Source organism: Cupressus sempervirens, chromosome 9 (assembly GCF_028749045.1).
Source record: "Cupressus sempervirens isolate cs-2001-9-10 chromosome 9, ASM2874904v1, whole genome shotgun sequence".
NCBI lineage: Eukaryota > Viridiplantae > Streptophyta > Pinopsida > Cupressales > Cupressaceae > Cupressus > Cupressus sempervirens.
In genome coordinates, this window is record NC_143126.1 from 28,353,979 (window position 1) to 28,379,523 (window position 25,545).

General features: G+C 33.9%; 1 pseudogene across 2 annotated transcripts; it reads left to right on the forward strand.

Annotated features, from left to right (window-relative positions):
* Positions 1 to 4,912: 4,912 nt before the first annotated feature.
* LOC149537462 (putative pentatricopeptide repeat-containing protein At3g13770, mitochondrial pseudogene) lies at positions 4,913 to 9,524 on the forward strand (annotated as a pseudogene). Of its 2 annotated transcripts, XR_016355839.1 has the most exons (3): positions 4,913 to 7,335; positions 7,407 to 7,501; positions 8,852 to 9,524. The product of XR_016355839.1 is annotated as a putative pentatricopeptide repeat-containing protein At3g13770, mitochondrial pseudogene, transcript variant X2 (transcript). The 2 variants fall into 2 exon arrangements; XR_016355838.1 differs by having other exon boundaries at positions 4,913 to 7,501.
* Positions 9,525 to 25,545: the final 16,021 nt, after the last annotated feature.

Sequence of the window (25,545 nt, forward strand, 5' to 3'; positions counted from 1 at the left end):
ATGTATCATGTTAATATAGGAATCATAGATACCACGTGTCTTTGATGGATTTCTATGATTGGGAAGAATTCAAATTCAAATTCTTCCAAGTATTTCTTCATCTCCTTTCCCATCACCATTAAATGTAATTTTGAGTGCACTCTTACCCTTTGCATGACTAGGTAGTTGTGGGTTTCTTTCTTGATGTCTATCATGGTGTCTACACTAGATTTGCTTGTTGATCTGTCCATTATTTTGTTAGCTTGGTTTATTGCTACACATGTAAACTTTACTTAGCATCCTTTAGCTAAGTGGGTCACCTTTATCTTTGCCTTTATATTGTATCCTCATATTTATAATATTTAATATTAAATAAATTAATAATAGAATAAATAATAATAATACAAAAATCATATAATTTATTATTATAAATATAATAAGAAATTAGTAAGATAAAATTTATATTGATCAATTTAATCATATCATTATATAGAATTCTTATAATGTAATCTATATGATGAATAAAATAATTTGATAAATTAATAAATTAATAAAAAATAAATATGAGTAACTCATGCTTAATTACAAGAGGATTATCATCCATCATTTAAATAAGAGGAAATTCATACATCGATTAGAAGGAGAAATATGATTAAAAGGTATATATATTCACCCACTCTCTTACCAATGGGCATGGACCATCAAGGAGGAGAAATGTCTCTTGGGGATCATAAACACCCATACAAATAAAGGGTGAAAACATTGCACTAAATGATCTAAGGAGGAAAAAGTCCAAATATTAGAGAAATATATATTCAGGAACAAAATAACTATATCAAATGTGGAGCTTCTGTTTATGCAATAAGATATTAAACTGGTGTGCAAATAATCTAATATAGAAAGAGAAGAAAAACTAAATAATATTCTAGTTGAGGACATTATAGTGGTATTAGAGCATGATCTCGGCAACCCAAAATAACTAGAAAATGTATGATAAGTAGGAGATAATTTCCACAACAATTCAAATTGTGATATTGTTATTAGAATTTAACTATATCTCAATAAACAACAACAATCAAAATGTATCTCAATGAAAATGTATCTCAGTGAATAACAACAATCAACCCAACCACCATCAAAGAAGATTAGAAAGAACACCCACAAAATTGATGAGGAAGAAAAAAAAACTAGCATAGAATAAAACACAAGCACTTACGTATCTAAATAGTTTATACAAGAGAATCAACAACTATAGAGAAGAAGAGAGCTAGGAATCACTAATCAAAATGGACAATCAATACCAAAGATGATGAGAACATAAATTATATTAATAAGGAATTGGAATCTAATAGAAAATACAGGTATAGTATGTGTTTAATGATGATAAAGAGCAACCATCTATCAAGGAGGAATAGAAAAGAAGGGATCGAAGAAATATTGCTTGGTCCAGATAGCAACAAAGACAATATAGTACAAATAGCCAAAGTAAAATGATCACTGAGAAATGTAAATTTAGGAGGTGCCTATATTAATATTTGATACACATACCCATTTAATTGTTTCTACCAAAATTATGCTTACAGATGGTAGGACTGAAGAACAACTTATAAGAATATAGCCACCTCCAATATAGTAGATACTATACCAAGTATAGATAGCAATCTTAAACTAGCAGACTAAATATTTTTGCATCTATCAAATTACATAATAAATGGACTATAGGAGTTTCAACAACTAAATAGCTTTTCTCTCCCAAGTGTGATGATGCAACATTTTTGGAACAAAAATTAGATGAAGAGCTAGGTATGGATTTTAATGTTTAATGTAAAATTTGTAAGCATTTTGTTCACTGTGTTGTTGTTGAGGATGTCTTTTCCCCACCCACTTAATAGAGTCCTCGAGACCCACATCAAATCCTTTCCATTTTGGCTTCTAAGGTGATGGATTTAACTCAATCCCATCCATCTAAATTGGCTTTCTAATTTCTAAATGTACCAATCTAGGTATTATTCCTACAAACACTCTTCTTGTTATTATTCACAAGTATGATCTTTCATGTGGAAAATGGTACATTGGGGCCTATTTGCCTCGGTGTATGATAACATTAAGCTTGCATTTGAAGTTTGTGACTTTCCCTAGTTTGTGGTGTCTTGCACCACCATATAGTTTTATTGAGTACTACCACTATTAGCAAAATTAGAGCCAAGGTGTCTTCTATCTTCACATTTTTATACCAACATGATCTCGATCATGTGGTGCCACTAGTTTGTGCTTTGCATGTGTGAGTTGAAAATGATGTAGATTAATTGGTTGATGATGATGGAGCTGGCAATATATTGTCATGTTTGTTATTTTAATGGATGTTAGTGATAGTTAAATATGACATGTTTTTGTGTTCTATATGCCTTTTTGGTTCATTTCAGTTATATGTAATTTTAACTGCCATTTTGGATGATCTAATTCTCATATAGAAAATTTTGGTATTTTGATATATAGTTTTCAGTTCTCCAAGTAAGTATTTCATATAGACAAAACATTATTCAAATGTAGTATTATGTATGATTAAATTGATATATTACTAAAATGAGTGATCCCCTCAAAAGATTTATACTTCAACCAAACTTGGTAACACATTTGGTGGTGATATTGCCATGTCAATTACTTTAATGGGTGCTCGTGAGACTTGTATGACAAGTTTTTGTGTTCCATATGCCCTTTCAGTTCATTTCGATTGTGCATAGTTTTAACTGTATAATTTCTGGATGATCTAGTTCTTATATACCAAATTTTGGTATTTTCATGAATGGCTTTGAGTTCTCTACTAAGTATTTCATATAACTAAAACATTATCAAAATATTGTTATGTAAACTCTTATTTTATAATATTATGTATATAGGCTAAGTAAGTCACCTTTAAAAAATATATAAAAAATTCTTATAAAAAATAGTAAATAAAGAAGTCTTCATGCTAATTAAAAAAAATACAATAAAATTAAAGTTTCCATAGTGATATTTTATTATTTCCAATCCAATTTTTTCAAATTAGACCAATCAAATTTGAGTATGTGTTGTGTGAGAGATTATTGTACTTAACAAAATCTATTTTTATTTTACAAAGTCATTTTAACTTTTTAATATGAACTTAAATATTATACTCAACATCTCTAATATTTGATATTTTAATATATTACTTAATAATTCAACTATTAATATTAAACATTTGAATACATTTGTAATTAAACACTAATTTTTAATTATTTTAAGACTATTGATTTATTATTAATAATATTGAAATAGAATAAGTTATCTTATATTTATTTATTTTTAATCTTATTGATAAAGGTTAAACAAGAGATGCATTGCATCAAAGTTCCTGCCAATAGTTAGGAAAGATGGAAGTTAGAGAGTAAAATATATGAAGAGAGTTAAAAGAGATATATTCGTCATAATAGTTAGAAAAGAAGGAAAATGGAGATTTATATATATGAAGACAGATTGAAAACAAAGAGAATGATAATAGAGATTTATAGATAGAAATGAAGGATACGAAGGATATGAAGAGATTTACAAGAGAGAGAATGACATGTTATTATAGGGACACTAAATAGAGATAGTTGGAAGAGAATTAAAAAATGAAGATTAAGGATTATTTTATTTAAGAAATATTTAAATAACAATTTTAAAATTGAATTAAATCAACGAAGTATTCATTTCTACCTTTTCTAATATAAATTCAAATATTAAATCTTAAAAAATAAATTCTTGACTACTTGATCCAAACTAAAAAAAGAGTTAGTAAGTTTGAAGAACAATATTAGTTTTACAAAATTTTAAATGCAAAAAAGGATTTAAACAAGATTGGAAAAAATAAGAATTAAAACAAGATTGGAAAACATAGCTAGTTAAACATAGTGTGAAAAAAGTTAGCATTTTAAGATTGACAAAAGTAAGGGACAATGTAAAACTAATAAATATATTTAAAATAGAAAATATAAAACATTAAAAACTAAATTTAAATATTTTTGGTACAAAATTTATAAATATTTTTAGTAAAAATTTATCAAATATTTTTTTAAAAAAATATATATTTGTGTTATTTATTAATTTAATTATAATTTAGAATAAAAAATTAATTTTAACGTTAGAATAAAATAATTTTAAATTATTGTGAAGAAAAAATTAAATAAATGTATTTTAAAATGATATCATAATTAATTTTAAAGTAAGATTTTAAATAAACTTAAACTCACAAGATGCTAAAAATAATAGATTGATATATTTACAATCTTTACCAAAATGATTTAGTTATTATTGTTGATTAGACATGCATTTATGTCTTAGGTAGTGGGGTGGAAGATAAAATAATTTCTTTTTAGAAACTCTAATTAATTTGTTACAATTGTGAATAAGATAAAGCTATCACTAATGCATGACATCATTGTTGTTGGAAAAAATATGTGAATTTTTGTTAAGGAAATTTGATTTTTCTCCCTACCAAAAATACTATGGACCAATAGAATGAGCACAAAATATCATTTATAAAATAAGGAAAAATGAAAAATAGATATACACATTGTAAGTGCCATATAAACTTTTAAATTCTTTGATTTGATTGGTCAAGTTAATGTTATATTAGCACTAACATGAATGCATACGCATTCCTATTCATGACAGGAACTAATAATTAATATTCTTTGAATAGCCATTTCATGACAAAGAGTCTTGACATCATTTAATAAAAGAGATAAAAATTTAGTATATCAAATTTGAATTGAAAATAAACTTCTAACCAAAATAAACTAATACACTTGTATATCTACATCATTAAAAATGAGTATAATCTTATAAACCTTTTTCACTCATACCCATTCTCAAATCTACTTATTTTAGTTCTTTAAGGTTGCAACATTACTTGGATACATGTTTTAGCTTTGTGTTAAATTTATGAAGTCTACCAGATTACTTTGCATTCACAATCATTTATAGTTTTGTTCAATCCTACCAAGGATCTCAGAACTCGTCTAAAGTCAAATAGAGAAGATATTTGGAGCACTCTCTAGCATTTTCGTTAATTCTAAACAAACGAGGAAGCTACAGTTTCTACATGAAATTGGGTTCATGATTTCAAAGTCGTTGCTGACAAACAAAATGAATATCATGTGCATGCTGTGTCTTAACATCACATACAAGAGAAGCTTGTACAAATCATTCCACCATATGCTTATTAAGAATCTAGAGTAATGAGTTTTTACAAATGTGGTTCTAGAATCTTTGTAAGCCAAATGCTTCGGCTCCTCCGAAGAAAATGCTCATCTGGTAGTTTTAAGTTTCTTGATCCCAAAACGCTATGTAAAGAAGGAAAGATTAAAGAAACAATAGAAATCCTACAGGCCTCAAAACAGACCGCGGATTCTTCTGTATATGTCTGCCTTTTGGAAGAATGCATAAAGAAAAGAAACTTATTGGAGGGTAAATTAGTCCACACCCTTATGAAGGATCATGGGTTTTTAGCAAACACATTTTTGGGAAATAAACTTATTAAAATGTTCTCTACATGTGGCAGCATGGAGGATGCACGCAATGTGTTTGTTGAAATGCCGAAACGTGATGTGTTTTCGTGGACTGCCATGATTTCAGCGTATGTTAAGAATCATTTTTATAAGGAAGCCTTGGATTTGTTCTACGAGATGAGAAAAGAAGGCGTAAAACCTAATGAATTCACATTTGCTAGTATTATTACTGCTTGTGCGAATTCGGCAGCTGCGGAAAAGGGCAAGGAAATCCACGCAGAAATAAGGAAAAGTGGATTTAAGTCTGATGTTGTTGTGGGGAATGCCATTGTGGACATGTATGGTAAATGTGGGAGTCTAGATTTGGCACGAGACATGTTTGACAAAATGCCTCAACGAAATGTAGTATCCTGGACTGCCATGATTGCTGGATATGTTCGTAATGGACAGGGAGAGAAAGCTCTGAAACTTTATAGACAAATGCAGGATGTTGATGTGAAACCCAACGTTAAAACTCTTACGACTGTCCTTGCGGCATGTGCTGATTTGGCGGCTCTGGAACAAGGTAAGGATGTCCATGATGAAATTCTGAAACGTGGGTATCAATTTGACGAATTCGTAGAGAGTGCTCTTGTGGATATGTATGCCAAATGTGGGGAGATAGAGATGGCACGCGTACTGTTTGACAAAATGCCTAGAAGGAATGCAGTGTTATGGACTACGATGATAGTAGGATATGCAATGCATGGTCAGGGGAAAGAGGCTGTGAGGCTGTTTGAGAGAATGCGAAGGTTTGGTGTGATTCCAGACAATATTACCTTTGTTGGTGTTCTGTCTGCGTGCTGTCACGCCGGCCTAGTTAATGAAGGCTGCCGAATCTTTGACTCTATGAGTGAGTACTCTCATATTGTAACTTCAATGGAACACTATGGCTGCATGGTTGGCATTCTTGGCCGTGCTGGTAGGCTTGATGAGGCACATAATGTAATCAAGAAGATGCCAATCAAAGCAGATGCTTCAGTGTGGGGTTCTTTGCTCGGTGCTTGTAGAATCCATAGGAATGTTGAGCTTGGAGAGTGTGCTGTAGAACACATTTTTGAGTTGGACCCTGAAGATCCTGGACCTTATGTGCTGCTGTCAAACATGTATGCCGAATCTAGCCAGTGGGATGCAATCCAGAAGCTTCGACAAATGATGAAAGATAGGAATGTGAGAAATAAGCCTGGTTGCAGTTGGGTTGAATTTAATCACCAGGTCCATACTTTCCTCGTAGGTGACAGGTCGCATCCTCAAACAAAAGAAATTCATTCAGAATTGGAGAGATTGTTAAGGCAGATGAAAGAGGCAGGTTATGTTCCTGATAAAAGCTTTGCGCTGAATGATGTGGAAGAGGAACAAAAGGAAAATATACTTTCCCACCATAGTGAAAAGCTGGCAGTTGCATTTGGACTTATCAATATAGACCCTCGAAAATCTATTCGAGTTATTAAGAATCTTCGAGTATGTGGTGATTGTCACAATGCAATCAAGTTCATCTCCAGGATTCGTGCAAGGGAAATTCGTTTGAGGGATGCTAATCGATTTCATCATTTTAAGGATGGACAGTGTTCGTGTGGGGATTATTGGTGACACTAATCTGAGCATTCTTGTGCATTATCAAATGCATTTGTATGGTCATTCTTTTTGTTTCTAATAAATCAGAATCAAAAGATTTATGACCTAATGTTTTCGGCAAGAACATAAAAATTCATCGGCCCAAGTATTGTTATGTGTCAGACTTGTGAAACATGGATAAATTGCTGGATCATAAGATCTTAATGGCACATCGGCAATGCTAATTCTCTGTGTAAGTCGTCTATAACCATTCTAGGCATTTAAAGCAAATAACTTCTAATTTGGCCTGTTTTGCTTTCACAGTCAACGATTATCGCAATTGGGGATGGCATGCGGCCCAAAAATTGTATATATATGTCACCTTCCGTAATCCAAAATCCAATCAAGCTGTGACAAAGGTAAGAGCTGCAAATCCTCCTTTATTAACATGCACATACCTCATAAACTCATATATTCATATAAACTCTAAAAAGAAAAGAAACCGTGAGTATTGGGTATTTAAGCATTACTTGGCGCGTCAGGTAGTAGCTTAAAAAATTCATATTTCCCTTCACCTTGTGACGGCTTTAACATTTTTGCCTTCTGCGCTTACGTTGTGTTGCTTGCTCTTTTTAGCGGTGCATACTTGCTTCTCTGTATAAGTTGTGGAATACTTCAAGCTTATATTCACAGGGTAAAAAATTGGGCGAATGAATTTTTTCCATAGAAAAGGGATGACTAGTGATTCTTATAGTAAAAATATTAAATAGTCAAAGTTGACTTACTTTTTCCTAACTTAATTTTTTTTCTTAGTGTGATACTTGTCATAGAAAAGCAGTGAGGTGACAAGACACAACATAATGACATATCTAACATACTTACCCATGCACTATGTATGATGACATAAGAGGAACACTAATTGGATCATCAGGTTACAACATTGTGACAAACACGGGCATTGAGGATTCAAGGATAATCGGGGTTCTATACCTAGATACAAACTTTTGCTCAGTCTGTATGTGGATGGCTTAAACATCATACATTAAGGCTTGATTCTTAAGCTGAAAGTGTTAAATAGTCAAAATTGACTTATTTTTCCAAACTTAATTTCTTCTTTAATATGTGATGTTTAACCGTCTGCCTGTCTATATGTCATCCCTCAAAGCATCTCAAAATGTAGAGTTGAAAGCTGAAGTGCACTGATTAAAACTTAAATGGAGAAATGAGGACTACAAATAAAATACGAAGAAAATGTGTCTTACAAACCTCATAAAATAACAAAAGAATATACGTCCATTACCTAGTCAATGAGACCCCCAACAATTATAGGGTGTGGTACCTTATATATCAAAATATAATTTTGAAAACTAGTTAAGGAAAAAAAATCAGAACACTATGGAGTACTCAAAACATTAGGCTGCTGTTTAGGCTACTGTAATATACTTCGGTGCTCTGTTGCTGTCTTTCAATTTGTTATTTTTATATTATTTCAGTTAAGAAGAGAAGATTCAAGAACTGTATAGATTTAAAATATTTATTTTTAAGAATTATCTGCCTTCAAGCTACTATTAGACTTATTATATTTCAGCAATTAAGGACTGTCTTTATTTAAAAACTGTTTGTGGACGGTTTGAACATCACACGCTAAGGATTGATTCCTAAATTAAAAGTATTAAATAATCAAAGTTGATTTATTTTTTCAAACTTAATTTTTTATTTAGTGTGTAATATTTAAGAATAACCGTGTGCAAATGACTTAAACATCACAGAAGTTAAGGTTCGAAGATGGAAGATGCATTACCTCAATTGAGAATTCATTCGGAATATGAAGCTAAGGTATACTCTGGGGCAAAGACAACCAGCTAATTGACCACAACGTTCAAGCCAATTGAAAGTCTTAGAAGAAGATTTTAGCTGTCTCCATAAAGAATCTTAGAATGTTATTGTGCAGATCCGTAGAATATCATCAGTGGAGCAATCATCAGAATATTATTAATTTAATTGGTAATTAGGGTTCAATGCAGCTGTCTCCACAAAGGAATCTTAGAAGATTATTGTGCGGATCTGCCGAAAATCATCAGTGGAGCAATCATCAGAATATTATCGGTTTAATTAACTGGTAATTAGGATTGCATTGTAAACTACCTTGCCATGCCCTCTGAGGTTATGCCGGTAGCAGAGTAGGAATGGTTGTTTCAAACTATTCACTATTAACCTTATGTCCTATGCTTGGATATGTTTTAGCAGTTGCATCCGTAGCTATGTTACTAGAGTCTGTATCTAGGAGCATATAGGGATCAGCAATTCAATTGTTTTGTTTCTTTAGGAAAATGTAACATCTAAAGGGCTATCGTGAGGTTCTCTTTGTTCTTTTTCTTCCTGCCAGTCCTTGATGTTTATATACTTTAATAAGATTATTTCTTTTTGGTTCTATATTTTAAAGAGTCTAGTGCCGCCATTAATTTTTTTCAATTATTTATTACAAATATGTTTTTATAAGGAAATGTATATTATCAAATTTACAATCTGAAATTGTAATGTACTATATGGAAGGTGCCATTTCATTATAGTTGTTGGAGACAACACACTATTGCATTCACTTTTTTCTAAAAATTTAATAAATTTTCACCAATCACAAGTAATTATTTTTGAGTTATTGGAATGCTTCTAAAGGTTTTAATGTATCAATGAATTTTATAAATTATAAGGATTGGCTAAATTGTTCTGGTGTTATAGGAGTCCAAAAATTTCTAGATATATTTTTGGCTAGATTGATGCTAAAGTAGGGAGTTCTTGATTATAGAAATCAGCAAAAGGGTGCTGCCTTGTGGTACAAACAATAGACACAAGACACTGTAATATAACATATTAAGAACACCTAGTGCTAGACATCTGGTAAACACATAAACTAAAGTCTACCTCTATAAAAAACAAAGGTCCAAGTGTGACAAATATTCCAGCTATGGTTTGCATTGTTATGAATCAGCATGAGATAAGCCCCCTTACTAGCTACATTCTCAAACCAAAAATAGGAACAAAGGACCTAGGTGATCCCTTTAAAGCTATTAGCAACTGCCCAGTCATAGGAAGAAAAGAAACAAAGTGGGGGAGACAAACTCATCCTCAAAAGACCCAAAAAACAACCTTAGGCAACGTGTAGCTTGTTCCTCTTTCACCCTCATAGTATAGGTCCATAGCCAATAAAATTGGCTTTTAAGATTAGCATTCCCAAAAATTATGTGCCCCTCCGCACACTCCCTTCCCACCACAATGTCAAAGAGATCCACCTCTATAGAGGCAGGAGGTGGAAAGATCACAAATTCAATGCTAAGGGAGAGAAACCCTCAAACATAAGTGCTATCACTAATGATAGCTCAACTACCTTCCCCTCCAATAAAGATAACCTCCATACCCAAAATCACAAGGAACTCCACCTCTATAGAAGTCAATCTCATTGTCAAAAACCTGGAGGGAGCAACCAACAAACTCCAAGTCCACCACATAGAAGAAGGAACATCCCAAATCCACAAAAGGAGAATAACGGAAACTGTCCTTCCTACTTAGCTTCCTTCCTCCATAATAAAAAGGAGTCCTACCTCAATAGAGAAATGGGGAGGAAGAGAATCCCCAAAAAAACCTTCTGTTGATTCCACCCTACCTTCCAAGCATCGACCTTTTGAGAAGGAATGTTCAACCCATTGTCAGCAATACCCACGCAACATATCACCCCCTCAATAGAAGATATCTCCACCTCAATAAGAGTTATGAGCTTAATAGACAACAACAAGAATCAGTCCTCAAAACAAGAAGTCAACCAAAGATGCCTTCGAAACCAAAGGTGAGACTTCATCTCTATAGAAATCTCTAGGGGGAAATACAGGAGAAAGCATAGGGACCACCAGATACTCAAGAAAAGAAAGCACCCGACTTTGCTGAGGGGAAGCACCTTGAGAAAGAGACTTGTACTTAACCAAACACTAGGAGCCAAAGGGGACCCTTGAGAACTTAGGCACCAGTCCCCATTAGGGGAAGAAACTCCTCCACTAAAATATAAACATGAATGAGCCACAAAGGGCCCTAAAAAATTTTCAACATCCTCCTAGTAGTAACCCAAAAGAACCCATTTATGAATCTAGGCAAAGGACAACCATAGATTCCAAATATTCACAAAATCACAAAGAGCCCCATAGCTTAGATGGAAAGAAGAAAGGGAAAAAACATAACTACCCTATAGATGAGAATTACAGAACATCCAATACTTGCTAGACCTAACTCCAAATGCCCACCAAGGTTGTACATCGTGTTTTATCCTAGGAGAACCCAAACAAATGAGCTCACTTAGAAAAGCCAAAAGACCAAAGTCCCACCAAGGCCCTCCAATGGGACAACATGAGAAGGCCAAGGGAGGGGTGAGCTCAGAAAGGCCAGCCAAAATAAATCCATAGGGCTCCCTAGAATAGAAGGCCCATCCACAAAAAGCACCCAAGAGATGTAGATTGGGATTTATCCCAAACCAATGACTCCAAGTAATAGAGTGGGAACCGATAAAAGAAACTCCTAGCTACCCAGGGGAAGCTCTAAAGCTATTGAAGACCAATCTCTTACCAATGAGAAGACACCACCGAGAATAGAGAGATTGAAGGTCGCTCAACCACAACCCCCAATTCCACATTTCCCAACAACCTCAATCCCAAAATCCTCCACATTAGACAACCCAAGCAACCACTGAATGACCCCATCCTCCTCAAGGATCATCCTCATTCGACTCCCCACCTCCATCTTCATCGCTTGATCCCTCTACCCATAAAACCCTAGTAGTGTCATTTTGGCCGCCGCTCCCACTCTTGCTCTTGCTAAACTAGGGAGTTATTTTCTTATTCATAGGTTATATTATTTGGACACATTTCATAATATGCCTATTTTTAAATAATTATATTTTTAATTTACTTTATAAAAATATTACATCTATTGCAAATAATAAAAAAAATTATATGAGAGTGGTTGAAAAAATAAATAAAGGCCATAAAAATTATAAAAAATGCACTCTGTCAATATATTGGTTAAAACGTATATAATTTTAGGGAATGTTTAAAAAAAAAAAAAAAATTTAATCTTTTCAATTTATTTAGTATATTTTATCAAATGTACTAAAGACTTAAAAACTTAATTTATGATGCCACTATATGGCACTTGTTTAATGATACAAATTGTAATGAAGCTTCTCTTTATGTATATGTATGTGTATATACACATACATACACACACATATGTGTGTCTATATATGTATGTATGCATATATACAAATATCTCTTTGTTTATATACATACATACATACATAGACACACACACATGTGTATATATACATCCACACATATGTACATTTACATATGTATATACATACATACAAACATACATATAAAAAGATCACAATGGCACGACAACAAGATGTAGAGATACATATATACATACATACATACATACAAGTATACATACATACATACATACAAGTATACATATACACATACATATATACATACATACTGTTGCCCCACTTTTCATCCTCTAACCGATTAGCAAAAGTGGATACTTGTGTTATAGTGAGATGTGTGAGTTTTTAGGTGTGGTTGACTCTAGGTCTAATCCCTCTTAGGTGGAGTAAGTCTCCATCAGATCCCTCCTTTTTCCCTCATCCCCATTTCATAGCTAGGTGGTTCTTCATTTTGTCGAAGTGATCTTATGGGTAGGTTAGTGCCCAGTCTGATGGAGATTCGTGTTACTCATGCAATGATCAATTACAAGTTATATCTGCCTTCAGCCTATCACTTTTAAAAAGAAACATAAGCTTGCACAATTTTGGGAATTGTCTTCTCCTTGGTGGGTTATGATTTCCCACAAAAGGCACTAAATGACTCACATGGATCAAAAAAACGAAAATAGAAAGATACCCTGTGGTAAATCAATTCTCACTTTGCAATTATAAGTTTAGAAAATGTTAAGATTCATCAGGGCTCTCATAATCATCTCTGGCAGAAAACTCAGAACTAACTTCTCCTCGGCGGGTCTTCAACCCATGAAGTTGGCTTTCCAGAAAGGTAGTTTAGAGTGAAAAGAAACTATAAGTGGGCTCTTACAACATCTTCACACCTCACTTAGAAATTTTTGATCCCAAAAAGGAAAATGGTCTAAAGTTCAATTAAGAAAGGTAATGTTGGCAGAGAAACAAAAATTGTCTTCTTCTCGATGGGTTTTCAACCCATGAAGACAATTTCTTGAATTCCAAAGAAAATCGAGCTAGTAATAAGGTTGGATTTGTAATTTGTGCATTAAATGTCTCAATATGATAATAGAAAGAATCTAACCATTATGGAAAAGAGTTAATGATTAGAATTCAACCCAACAGATATTTTCCCAAGGAGTACTCTATTGGTAACTTTCTGAAGCTTAAAGGAAAATGGGAAAGTAAGTTATGGGGAGAAAGAAAGTTATCATTGAGCCAATAGAGTTATCATTGAGCCAATAGAACAGTGAAAAGACCCCTAGATATCCATTAAACCCTCACATTTACTATTTCAATAGATCTCTCCTTCAATTCATTTGTGTGGTGCAAATTCTAAAGATCAACAGATGAATCAAGGCTCCTATATATATGGGCGTAATCACCCAAAATTGGCCCTGCAAAATCAAATTGCTAAATTCATCAATTCTTATGATCAAATCAAGAAAAATTGAACAATCATTGAATCGAATTCTAGCTCATGCTCATTAATCTCTCATTTCTACCTAGGATGGCTATACATTTGAATTTATTCAAATGTTAGACACTCTAATTTAATTCAAATTTGAACCCCTTTGAGAAAAATACATGAATATCCATTTTCAATAAAATCAAAATGAGTCATATTTCTAATCAAATTAGAAATACAAAGTGGAATAAGGGATCTTAATTTGATAATATTCTATTTATAGTGGAATGAAGGATCTTATTTTTATATTCATTTTATCTATAGTGGAATGAAGTGTCACAATTTGATAATTCACTCCATTTCTATTGGAATGAAGGATCTTATTTTTAAATTCATTCCACTCCTAGTGGAATAAAGTATTTTAATTTTAAATTCATAATGGAATGAAGGTGGAAGATCACATACCAATTTTAAATTCTAAGTGGAGATCTCACCATCATCTTGAACATGCATATGAATCATCTCTTCCATTACAATATGATCCACTTATTCTAAATTCATCTCAACCCTTGATTGGGATATTCTTGTATTTTAATCTACACCATCCATTTCTATTTAAAAGAGAGGGGTCTTTACTCATTTCATAAGGATAGAAAGCTAAGATTATGCCGTTGGAATCTACAACAATTACTCAAGTATTGAAGGTCATTTTCACATCAAGAGGAGAAGATTTTCTCAACATTATCATGAAGCTCCACCATTGAAGACATCAACAAAGGAGGCTTGAATTGATTACCATCCTTCTCCTCTCTTTCATTCTTGGCTTTCTTTCATATAATCCTTGCTTTAGTTTGCTCTTTCATTCCTATAAGTTTCATCTATCTAATTAGGAGGCTTGTAAACTCAATTGTTAAGATTCATTCTAATTGCATTTATGCCTTGTAGTTTTGCATAGTTACATTTCTTCTTGTATTTCACCTCTCAATTCTTTATTTCCCATCTTCTCTCTTCTTCCATTGCATTTCATTTCATATGTTGTTAGTTTACATTCATAGTTCATATTTAGTTTGCATTCATAGTTTAAGTCTAGTTGCGTTCATCTTAGAATCTTCCATATTGTGGTTTTACTGGCAAATATTTATAGCTTGAGACTTGTTTCGAGAGCATCTAATTTTATTTCTCAATCTTTTCACTCCATAATTCGAAAGCTCTAGATCATAATTTAGGAGTTAGGTCTTAAATGGAATGATTTAGAGAAGTATACGAATTTGTAGTATACAATGGTTACATAAATAGTTGAATAACTACCGCTTTTTCTTTGAACTGCTATTCTGTTAATGTGCATAACCTTTTCAAAAGGCTAGTATCTATTGCATTAGCCATTCCTTTCACTTTCTTAATTCAAATCTTGTTCTCAAAAAAATGGCAACTATATTCGTGGGTTTTGATAGGTTGAATGGAATTGGAATACCTCTATTTGTTTCTACATGGAAGATTTTTAAATGAGAGTGAAGTCTGAGCAGATTCATCCCATCACTGAAAAGCTCTAAGGATGTGGGTTGATTGAGGCAGCTAGTTTTTTAGTTGTAGTTTAGGCCCCAGAGTTGATCTACAAATGTATACACCATTACAAACTAGAGATGAGGCAGATTGTACTACTGGATAACATAGTGTTGATTTCAATTGACAAGAAAACTGTGGTGAATTGCCAGTGAGTACCGAAACGAGATGAATTCTCATACTTGACCTTTGGAGGGGTCATCTCTGAGTTCTTTGCAAAGAAGATGATCTGGAGGAAAGAAAACATGTAGACATGGTTCCAAAAACCACAAAGTGCCAAGAGTAAGGTTCCTAAGACCTTGTTTGGAACCAACCTCAAACTAGAGATCATTGATATCTTGGTCCTTCTACATAGATTGAAAGGTGAGGTAGAGTTTTGAATTTCGTTGATAAAATTTTTTTTTTAGTGCAAGTCATCTGCTTTAACACCCAATATGTTGATTGGGTTCATGTTGTAAGAGAAACTATGTCCAATGCTCTCCGTACTGCAAAGTTTTATAATGCATTCTATATGTCCTATTTCCTCATCTTTATGTTGCCCTCATTAAAACTATGGCCAAGCCTCCCAAGAGTGGAAAATTTTCCTGATGATGTGAAATCTTATGAGTTTTATCCATGCTTACAATTGGAAAATAACTATGTAGAATATGTAGAAGTTAATGATGCATTCACTATGAGGATTTGCAAGGAGCTACAGGGATGTCTAGAAAGGAGATTTAGTCTTGAAGCCATGGTATACATCAGGTAATTTGGGAGTTATTTTATCCAATTCTCACCCTTTTCTTATTTGCATCTTGTAGCTTTTGATGGTTTCCCCTTGAAGCTACCAAGATATCCCAGTGATCTGATTGTGTTGATTGAGATCATGCGGCAAGTTATTCAAGTGAACATATTGAGTGGGAGTCTGAAGAAGAAAGGGTATGAATTTCCCATGAAGGTGGGGGATTTTAGCTGTGACACCCATTCAGATGCCAAGAACATGTTGAGGATGTTTGAAATGAAGTATAAGTTGGATATGTATGAGGTCTTAAGGCCCATGTTCGATCCAAATGGGTACACAAGGGACATTTTGCAAATTGGAAGTGTAATCAAGCACATTAACACCATTGACGATTACTGGGTTGATTGCAAGAACGAGTTCAAGAGATGAGATCGTGCTTTTGCCAAACTAATAGTTGATTAGGTGAAAATTAAAAAGTCAACATTGATATGGAAGGAGTGGAGGATGATGGTCAGAATATGTATAGTAATACTTACCCAACTAAGCTAAGAGGCACTCCAATAAGCTTGGAGCCTTATGAAGATTCTAAGGAAGATCTAGATATAATGATGGCCCAAATCTACAAAAGGACTGGAAAATGGGTCGAATGGACCATAGCAAGGAGTCAAAGAAAAAGCACATCTATCTACTCAAGCCTCCCCAAAGGTTGTAGCTACTTCTTCCTCCCAAGGTGGCACATCAAGTGCAACCTTGGCCATTACCCAAGGTCCAGCTCAACCATCAAATGGAGGTGATCAACCTCCTGAAAAAAGCATTCCCCTAGCTAGAACTTGTCAGTACGACTCCCTTCTAGTGATCAGAACTCTAGCAGAGGCTAAGAAGAAGAAGGTAGAGGAATTAAAGGATGGTGTAGTCACTCTTGCCCTCTTGCCTCATAGCAATCTAGTCCCATCTGTAAGTGCTGCACTTCTCCTTCCAAGTAGTCCCCAAGTGCAATTAGTGGATCTAGGAGATGGTGGAAGTAGTGAGAGTGAGTCAACTAAATTTGATGAGGCAACAAAGAAGACTTCAGAGGTGGAGAAGGGACTAGATTCTTCAAAGCTCATCTCATAGGCTTTGAAGAATCCTTTCTCTTTGGCCACAAAAACACTCACTTTAGTCAAGAGAAAGATGTTTAGTATAGATGCTCTTGGGACCACTTCCAAGGTGATTAACACAGATTCATGGCTAGAAGACACCATGGACAGAAAAAGAAAAAGGAGGGATGAAGGAGCTCCTAACAAAGAGACTTTATCTCTGGCTATCTGCTCTGGATTAGCACTGAGCAAAGTTAAAAAGTAGAAGACCTTGTCCATTCTTGGACAAGATCCTGAAACAAGGCATCTGATGATGAAAATTGTAAAGCCCACTAAAGAAGGAAGAATCAAAGATATGTCAGTGGATGTTTTTCCCTACATTTTGTGGATCTTTGCGAAGTCAGACATGACACCAAGGTTAGATTATGGAAGTCAACAAATGAGGTAATAGAGGGACAACTTGAAAGCCTTAAGTTATCAAAATTCATAATAAAGGCAGAAATCCATGAACTTAATGGCTTCATCAAGCAGTTGGTTACCCCATTGGCAGACATCTATGGAATGTCAATCACTAGTGATCCTACTACTACCAATGTCCAAGTACTCATCTCTCAGCTTCAAGAAGATAAACATTTGGGAAAATTGTTAGAGAGTGGAGTGGAAAAATCAAGTTAGAGGGACTCGCCATCATAGAATGGATTGGAAAAGTGATACTGCGGCTCAAAATAGAGAAGGACAACATTTCAACAAATAGAGCCATCCTATCAGCAGAGAAAATTAAGAGTGAAGATTGTGTCTCTTTACTGAAGATGATTATCCATATGAAAGCTAAGGAGGCTATGGATGCAAAGATCTTTCCTAAAGGAGATGAGTCTTTATTTAAGTGGCTCTCAAGCATGCAATTCAAATCTGAGACGATCATAGCAGTAGAAGAAGGACTTAACAAAATAGAAGCTAAAGTAAAAAAGGATCAAGACAAAGACTATGAACTCCTAAGAGGTCTTCTTACAGATTCCTAGACTAGTGGACAAGGGAAGGGAATCATTGGAGTAGTCGTCATGCAAAAAAACTTCTCCAATTACATAGATAGTTTGACGGGGATATCTTTTGGCAACTAGAACAAAGTTTCTGAGTTCCAAAAACTTGGCGGGTGTATACATGTGGCCATGGAGGAAATACAAGATCAATTAAATGCTATCAAAGATTTAGCTAGAGAGCATTCTAAATGGCTCTTAAGATACACTAATGTACATGTTCATAGGCATGAGGAATTGATTCCAATCATTGTCACCACCAAGGCCTATAAGGCAAAGTTAGAAAAGGGAAAGAAGGTGAAGTGATTCATGTTCTACCCTTTTCATATTTTGATATAATGATTGTAATGGACAAACTAGCTCCTTGCCATTTTTCATTTCTAAGGAGATGAACCAATTTAAATTCCTTTATAATGGTCATCTTGAAATCCTATATGTACTAGAGTGAAAGATTAATAAAAGGTTGGCTAATTTTTGGTGTGAAATACTTGATGTTGTAGAGACAATTGAATGGTATTTTCTATCAATTGTTTTCTATTCCATTCTATTTTATATTAGTTTCATGTTTTCTCTTTTGTCTAAATCTAATCAAGGAATGAATAGAGTTTCACTCCCTAGTTTCAAAGTAGTAAACTAAAAATGATAGTGTTGTTATCACAGGTTCAAGAGAAATCCCTTTTGTGTTTTCTTTCAAGTTAGTCTTTCAGTTTTTGTAGTTAGTTTCCTGTTGATATCAATTTAGTTTCAATTAGCATGCATTATTGAATCATTAAACCTTGTAGGTTCATAAGATGTGTGAAGTCATAGACTTAACTAATCTTAAAATACCAACTCTTGCTTAAGTTAGTTCCTGTTTAGGCCTAGCTTGGTTTAGCTCTCTTGTTCTCGGGTTAAGAACACACCCCGTTTTAGATTTAGAAGAAAACATAATTCATTGCAAATAACAATACAATAGGGAGTTGTACCTAGGAATTCAAAGGGAAGTTAGTTATTTTAGAACAACTTTCTAACTATTGTAACCAGATGTAGTAACTAGATGTTGTTCCTATATTTGGGCATTTAAGAGTTAAATAAAAAGCACAATCTGTTTACCAACACATACATCTGCATATGCAATTTTATCACATTGGAAAACTATATTTGATCTTTTACTCAATCACTAAGAGATAATATAATTTATAAGTACAAATTTTTGCATACTTAGTTTGGTATGAATAGTTTCAATTAAATTTGTCTGAGGAGAGTGAGTCTATTCATGATGATAATGGCTCCATGTATTGGGTCTTTAGAGAAGAGAGACTTACATAAGATTAGATGTTGTTTATGGGTATGGGATGATTCATTTGTGATGCCAATATATCCTCCTCCTTGAATTTCTATATCATCAATTTTCTAGACACAAATCAATGGACTTGGTCTTATGAAATAGTGGGACGAAGATATAAACCTCAAACAAGGGCTACATGTTATGTTGGGGTAGAAGGAAGATGGTTGTGTGAATGGCTGATCGGGCAAGTTACAAAAAATCAGGGTGTCAGCTGCAAGTAGTTTTATTAATTTGATAAGGGAATCAACTTTGAAAGCGAGATGATCAAAATTGGCATGTCCATCCTTATGAAAGATGTCTCTATCTCATAATAGAAAATCACCTCAAATGACAAGTGACAAATTATTAAATATATGGAAAATCAAAAGAACATTCACCTATAATATTTTTGAAGGAAAAAAATATAATAAAATTGTAATTTGGTGGAAAAAGCCATGAGCTATGTGTCTCCACATTGTGGCTATTCCACTATCTAGTAGTGGAAACTCTTCACATTAAATATGAAGATCTTCAAATTAAAAAAGATAACTATCTATAAGAATTTTCCTTAGGGAAAAATTACCCAAGATCAAGAAGTTCAAGCACTAGCACAATATAAACCAATAAAGTATGATCAGAATAACAATATGAAATTGAATTGATGTACATACACACTAGGAGTGCCTGTATATAAAAGCCTCTACAATGACTAGGAGTCAGTACAATTATAAGTCTCACAACTAAGCACATGTCCACTAAGAGTGGATTATCCTCCATTGAGCATAGAAGTTAGTGCAATTATAAGAGGATAAGCTTACATAGGTGTCTCATGTAAAAAGATGTTGTAGACACCATGTGCTTAATTAGAGTACGAGCAACTATGTTTTCTACATGACAACTCAGATAAACGTGCAAACTCCTGTGTTGTCAACAACACAACTCATATGAGTACGCATACTCCTAGGTATCTAATCTAATAAATAATAAAATAACACATTGACCTAAGTAAACTTAAGTAAAGTATAATAATAATTAATTATTTACACTAACACCCCCCCTTAAGTGCAACTTAGGGGAATGTAATTAAGCTTACGAAAGCTATGATGAAAATGCAAGATGGGTCCCAACTACTAGGCCATGTTAGGTACCCATGTACAAATGTAATGCAATCTCTCTAAAAGTGGAGAAAGAGGGAAAACTTCATGGGAAAAACCCTCCCCCAAAAATAGAGATGAAAAAATAAGATGCATGGATGGATGGAGTAATTAGGAGCCCCCCATTACAATATACATTATGTATATACAATAGAGAAGTATGAGAATAACACAATCCCATAAGAGGAAAAGGTCCCCCCCATAAGAGAGAAGAAAAAAAGAAAGGAGACAAGGTAGTCCCCCCCCCCCCCCCCCCCAAATGAAGAATGTCAATCATTGATAGCTGCTCCAAGATGAATGTAGAAGCTGATCCATGATTGCTAAATAATGTTCCTCCCCTTAGGAAGAAACAATTTTATAGGTACATCTGAGATGCTTCCCTAATGTGCAGAAATAATCCTAAAGATGAATGGTGTCTTTGAAACCTGCTCAACTATCCCTTTGTTGATACTAACAATCACCCCTTCCAACACTACTGAAAAGAACATGTTTGGATCTATCAAGGATGAATGTAGAACATATCCCAAAGACCCAACTATCTCCTCAAATGATAAAGAGACCTCTTGCAACTATTGTACATAAGGATCCACAATCACATCAACCTGATAAGACTGATCACGTAGAGAATGGTAAAGAGGGTTAGAGTGTGCCCTCACAACAACTGAAGAAGGATCTTCTTCATCAAAGAGAAGATGTATATCATCTATAATTTCTCCCAAATCTGCTATGTAGAACTCAAAAAACAAGTCTAAAATATTTGTTATGTAGTCATCCCTTGATGTTGGAATCGAAAGATAAGGTGTACCTAGCTGTTCTGAATTACATGGACCTATCACTATAGCAATGTATGCATGTGGAATTTTTTGATGTTGTGACCTTGTTCTATATCCGTCAATAGGATCCCCCATATCTAAACCTGTGGAATCACTATCACTATTGTCACTATCAGTTTCCACAATATATGAAGTATGGAGAGGATTAGAGGATAAACCAGGTGAACTTTTCTCAAAGTGAACATTCCTCTCTATGAATATCTCATGACTCTCAGGATCCATAAGTCTATATGCCTTAATACTTTTGTCATATCCAATGAAATTACAAGGCCTTGGTGGTGGTTCCTTGCTTTCCCTTTAAGGTATGTGTGCCTATGCTAGACAACCAAAAACTCTAAAGTGTTTCACAACTGGATTTCTTCTACACCATGCCTCAAAAGGAGTTATTCCATCTAAGACATTATGAGGAGACCTATTAAGGATGTGATTGGAACTACTTATAGCTTTGACTTCAAGTGATGGATCAAGAGACTTAGCTTGAATCATGCAACTTTCCATTGACTTAAGAGTTCTAATCCTCATTGTTGCAACACTTATCTTTTGTGGACTAAATGCTACTAGATTTTGAAGATTAATACCCTCAAGTTTATAGAAGTCTCTAAGTCTTGAGTTCACATATCTACTTTCATTTTCCATATGAAAACCCTTGATTAATTTACTTGATTGCTTCTCAACATGAATCTTGAAGGCTAGAAACTTATCTTGAACACTTCATTCTTGTGATTAAGAAAGTAGACCCATGTATAGCATGACAATTCATCAATGAAAGTGAGCACATAACAACCCTTGCTAACTAATATCACCGAGAAAGGGCCTACTAGAATCATGTGAACCAACCCAAGAAAAAATGATGCTCTCCAAGACTTCCCTTTGTCAAACTTTTCTTCTAGATGCATATCCATTGAACAAGTTGAACATTCACTTGTAGAAAAGTTGATTGTGGGTAGACCTTTGACCATATTTTTTGAGCTAAGTTGATGAATATAGTGGAAGGAAAGATTTCCATACCACTCATGCCATAATTTACTTTGTGATTGTGAATGTGTCAACAAGGGATGTGAAGGAGACTTAGGTACAAAGTGGGAAAAAGAATAAAGCATTGTGTCATGATTAACTTTACCCACTACAACCAATGAATCATCTTTAAGATTGTGCACCATTACTAAATTAGGAAAGAATTCAACTTTATTGTCACCTCCATAGTGAGTGATTTGGTAAATTGAAAGGAGATTAGTGCTAAGGTTAGTAATATAGAGAACATCTTTGAACTCTCCATTTTCCATCTCAACTTGTCCTTTGCCTTCAACTTCGACTTGTGCATCATTCCTTGCAAAGATGTGAGGTACCTTAGACTACTTCAAGGAAGAAAAGTGTCCTTTTGAAGAACCCAAATGATATGAGGCACCTGAGTTAAGAATCCATTCCCCTAAAGAACTTGAACTTACCATAAATGCTTGCCCTTTTCCCTATGAAGTGGATGGATTTGAATCCTTGGAAGCATTTGGCACATTGATTTTTTTTTTTCCTAAGTAAGTTTTCCAACTCATCTATTCTCTTAGTCTTGCAATGATGGTCATCATGATTTGGTTTCTTGAAATATGCACAAAATAGTTTATCCTTCTTTTTGTTGTTCCCCTTCTTATTGGAAGAAGATTTGCCTTGTTGTGAGGAGGAAGATTGTTGTGTCTACGATTGTGATTTGGGCTTCCATTGCTTTTTCTTTTTCTTGGTAAAACTCTTTTTTCCTTGATTTTTTTGGTTCTCATTACTAGCCACCAACATTGAAGACTTGGACGACTTGAGAATTCCCATATCTATCAACTTGGATTGTTCCAACATCAACATTTTTGCAAATTTGCATTAAATGAAGGCTTAGTGAAGGCACTTCCCATGGTCAACATATGGGTGTTGTAACTTGAAATAAATGATTCAAACTCTAAAGATAACCTCTTGAAGGTGTGTTGAATCAATCTATCATCCTTCATGGGATTACCACAATATTTAAGTAGTGCTCTTAATTCATTGGCTTTATTAACATAGTCTTGAATTGTGTCAAAATTTTTAGGATCCAATAGAATTAGATCATCCTCAATTTGAAATTCCTTTTCCTCATCCACCTTACCATACAACCCTTCAAGGTTCTCCCAAGCACCCTTGGCATCCTTAAAGCTAGAAATGTGGAAGAAGAGATCTCTATGAACACAACTCCTAATAATTCCTAAAGCCTGGTTGTCTTTAACTTGCCAATCAACTTGTGCATCAACATCAGTGGATTTTACAATTGTACCATTAACAAATAGATTTAAACCTTTTTCCATTAGTCTACATCATACAATATCTTTCCATGTAGTATAATTGTGTGAAGTTAAAAGTGGAGTTTTAGGTGAACCCATGGTGCAAAGAATTAAAAGAGCACAAGAGAGAAAGAGAGACACAAGAACACAAGACATACCCCTCTATTCACTTTATCAAAGAACCCCCCCAAAAATAATGCTTTTGGCACTTTATATATAGTGCATTTGTAGTAGGCCACTTGTCAAAATAGACAAAAGTGGGCTTTTGATTTTTTTGTTTACAACCTCTTTTTGGAGTTCAAGTCTAGTACTAAGAAATGTAGCTCAGATGCACAACAATTTTGAAGTTTAATCAAAGCAATATAATGCAAAAAAGGACCTATTTTTGAAAGTGGTATTTTTGTCCACACAAGCCTATAATTTGATTGTAGATTTGGAAATTAGACAAAAAATTATGCACTTTCAAGAAAAAATGGAACCTAAAAATGTGTCAAGATGAGCCCAAACTAAGCTTTTGAAGTTGCAAAAATTGGGATTTGTGATTTGTAGAAAAATTCAGGAATAGAGATCTCAAACATCCTACACCAATGTGTAGATCACAAAATTCTACCCCAAAACAAAAAAATTGCTCGAAAAAAGGAGTCCGTATGAGGGAGATATCATTGTCTGAAAATCACCTCTACAATTATTTTTTGTAAATTGCTGCCGTTGCACCTCCAAAAAACCAATTGACTCTATGTTTCACCTTAGATGTCCAATTTTAATGAAACAAAAGTTGATTTGGGGTTTTTTTGACCTTTTGAATATGATGCCAATATCTGATTTGCATCAGCAAGCTCCAATCTTGTCTTGCAAAAAAATCTCTCCTATTGGCCTTAAAAGCCAATTTTTTTGTAGAATTTTGGAAATGAAATAAAAATCCAAAAAGAAAAAATGAAAAGACACAAAAACATTCAGATCTAAAAAATTAATTGCACAGATCTAAAGAGATCATACAAATTTTGCAAATCGAGCCTTCAAGTTTTGGTTTGCAAAATTTTTTTCGCTTAGATTTGACTATGGTCTAGGGTAGGAAAATTTATAGTCTAAATTTAGTGAATCAATTCTCCGAACGCAATGGTGAGGTCTTCTTTGGCTCTAGACACTCTCAATAACTGTAGATACTCTAGATCTGAATCATGGTCCTTTGATAGGTGAAGCAAAAAATGGTCTCCAATGGCTATGTGAAGAGAAGCTCCCTTAGCATTGATACCATGTAAGAATTTTCCTTAGAGAAAAATCACCCAAGATCAAAAAGATCAAGCACTAACACAATATGGAACAATCAAGTATGATCAAAATAACAATATGAAATTAAATTGATGTACATAAACACTAGGAGTTCCTGTATATAAAGGCCTCTAGAATGACTAGGAGTCAACATAGTGATAAGTCTCACAACTAAGCACATGTCCACTAAGAATGAATTATCTTCCATTAAGTACAAAAGTTAGTGCGATGATGAGAGGATAAGCTTACATAGGTGTATCACATAAATAGATGTTGTAGACACCAAGTGCTTAATTAGAGTGTGAACAAATGTATTGTCTACATGACAACTTAGATAAATGTGCAAACCTTTGTGTTGTAGACACCATGTGCCAAATTAGAGATGCTTACTCATGTGTTGTCAACAAGACAACTCATATGAGTATGCATACTCCTAGGTGTCTAATCTAATAAATAATAAAATAATACATTGACCTAAGTAAACGGAAGTAAAGTTTAGTAATAATTAATTATTTACACTAACACTATCAATG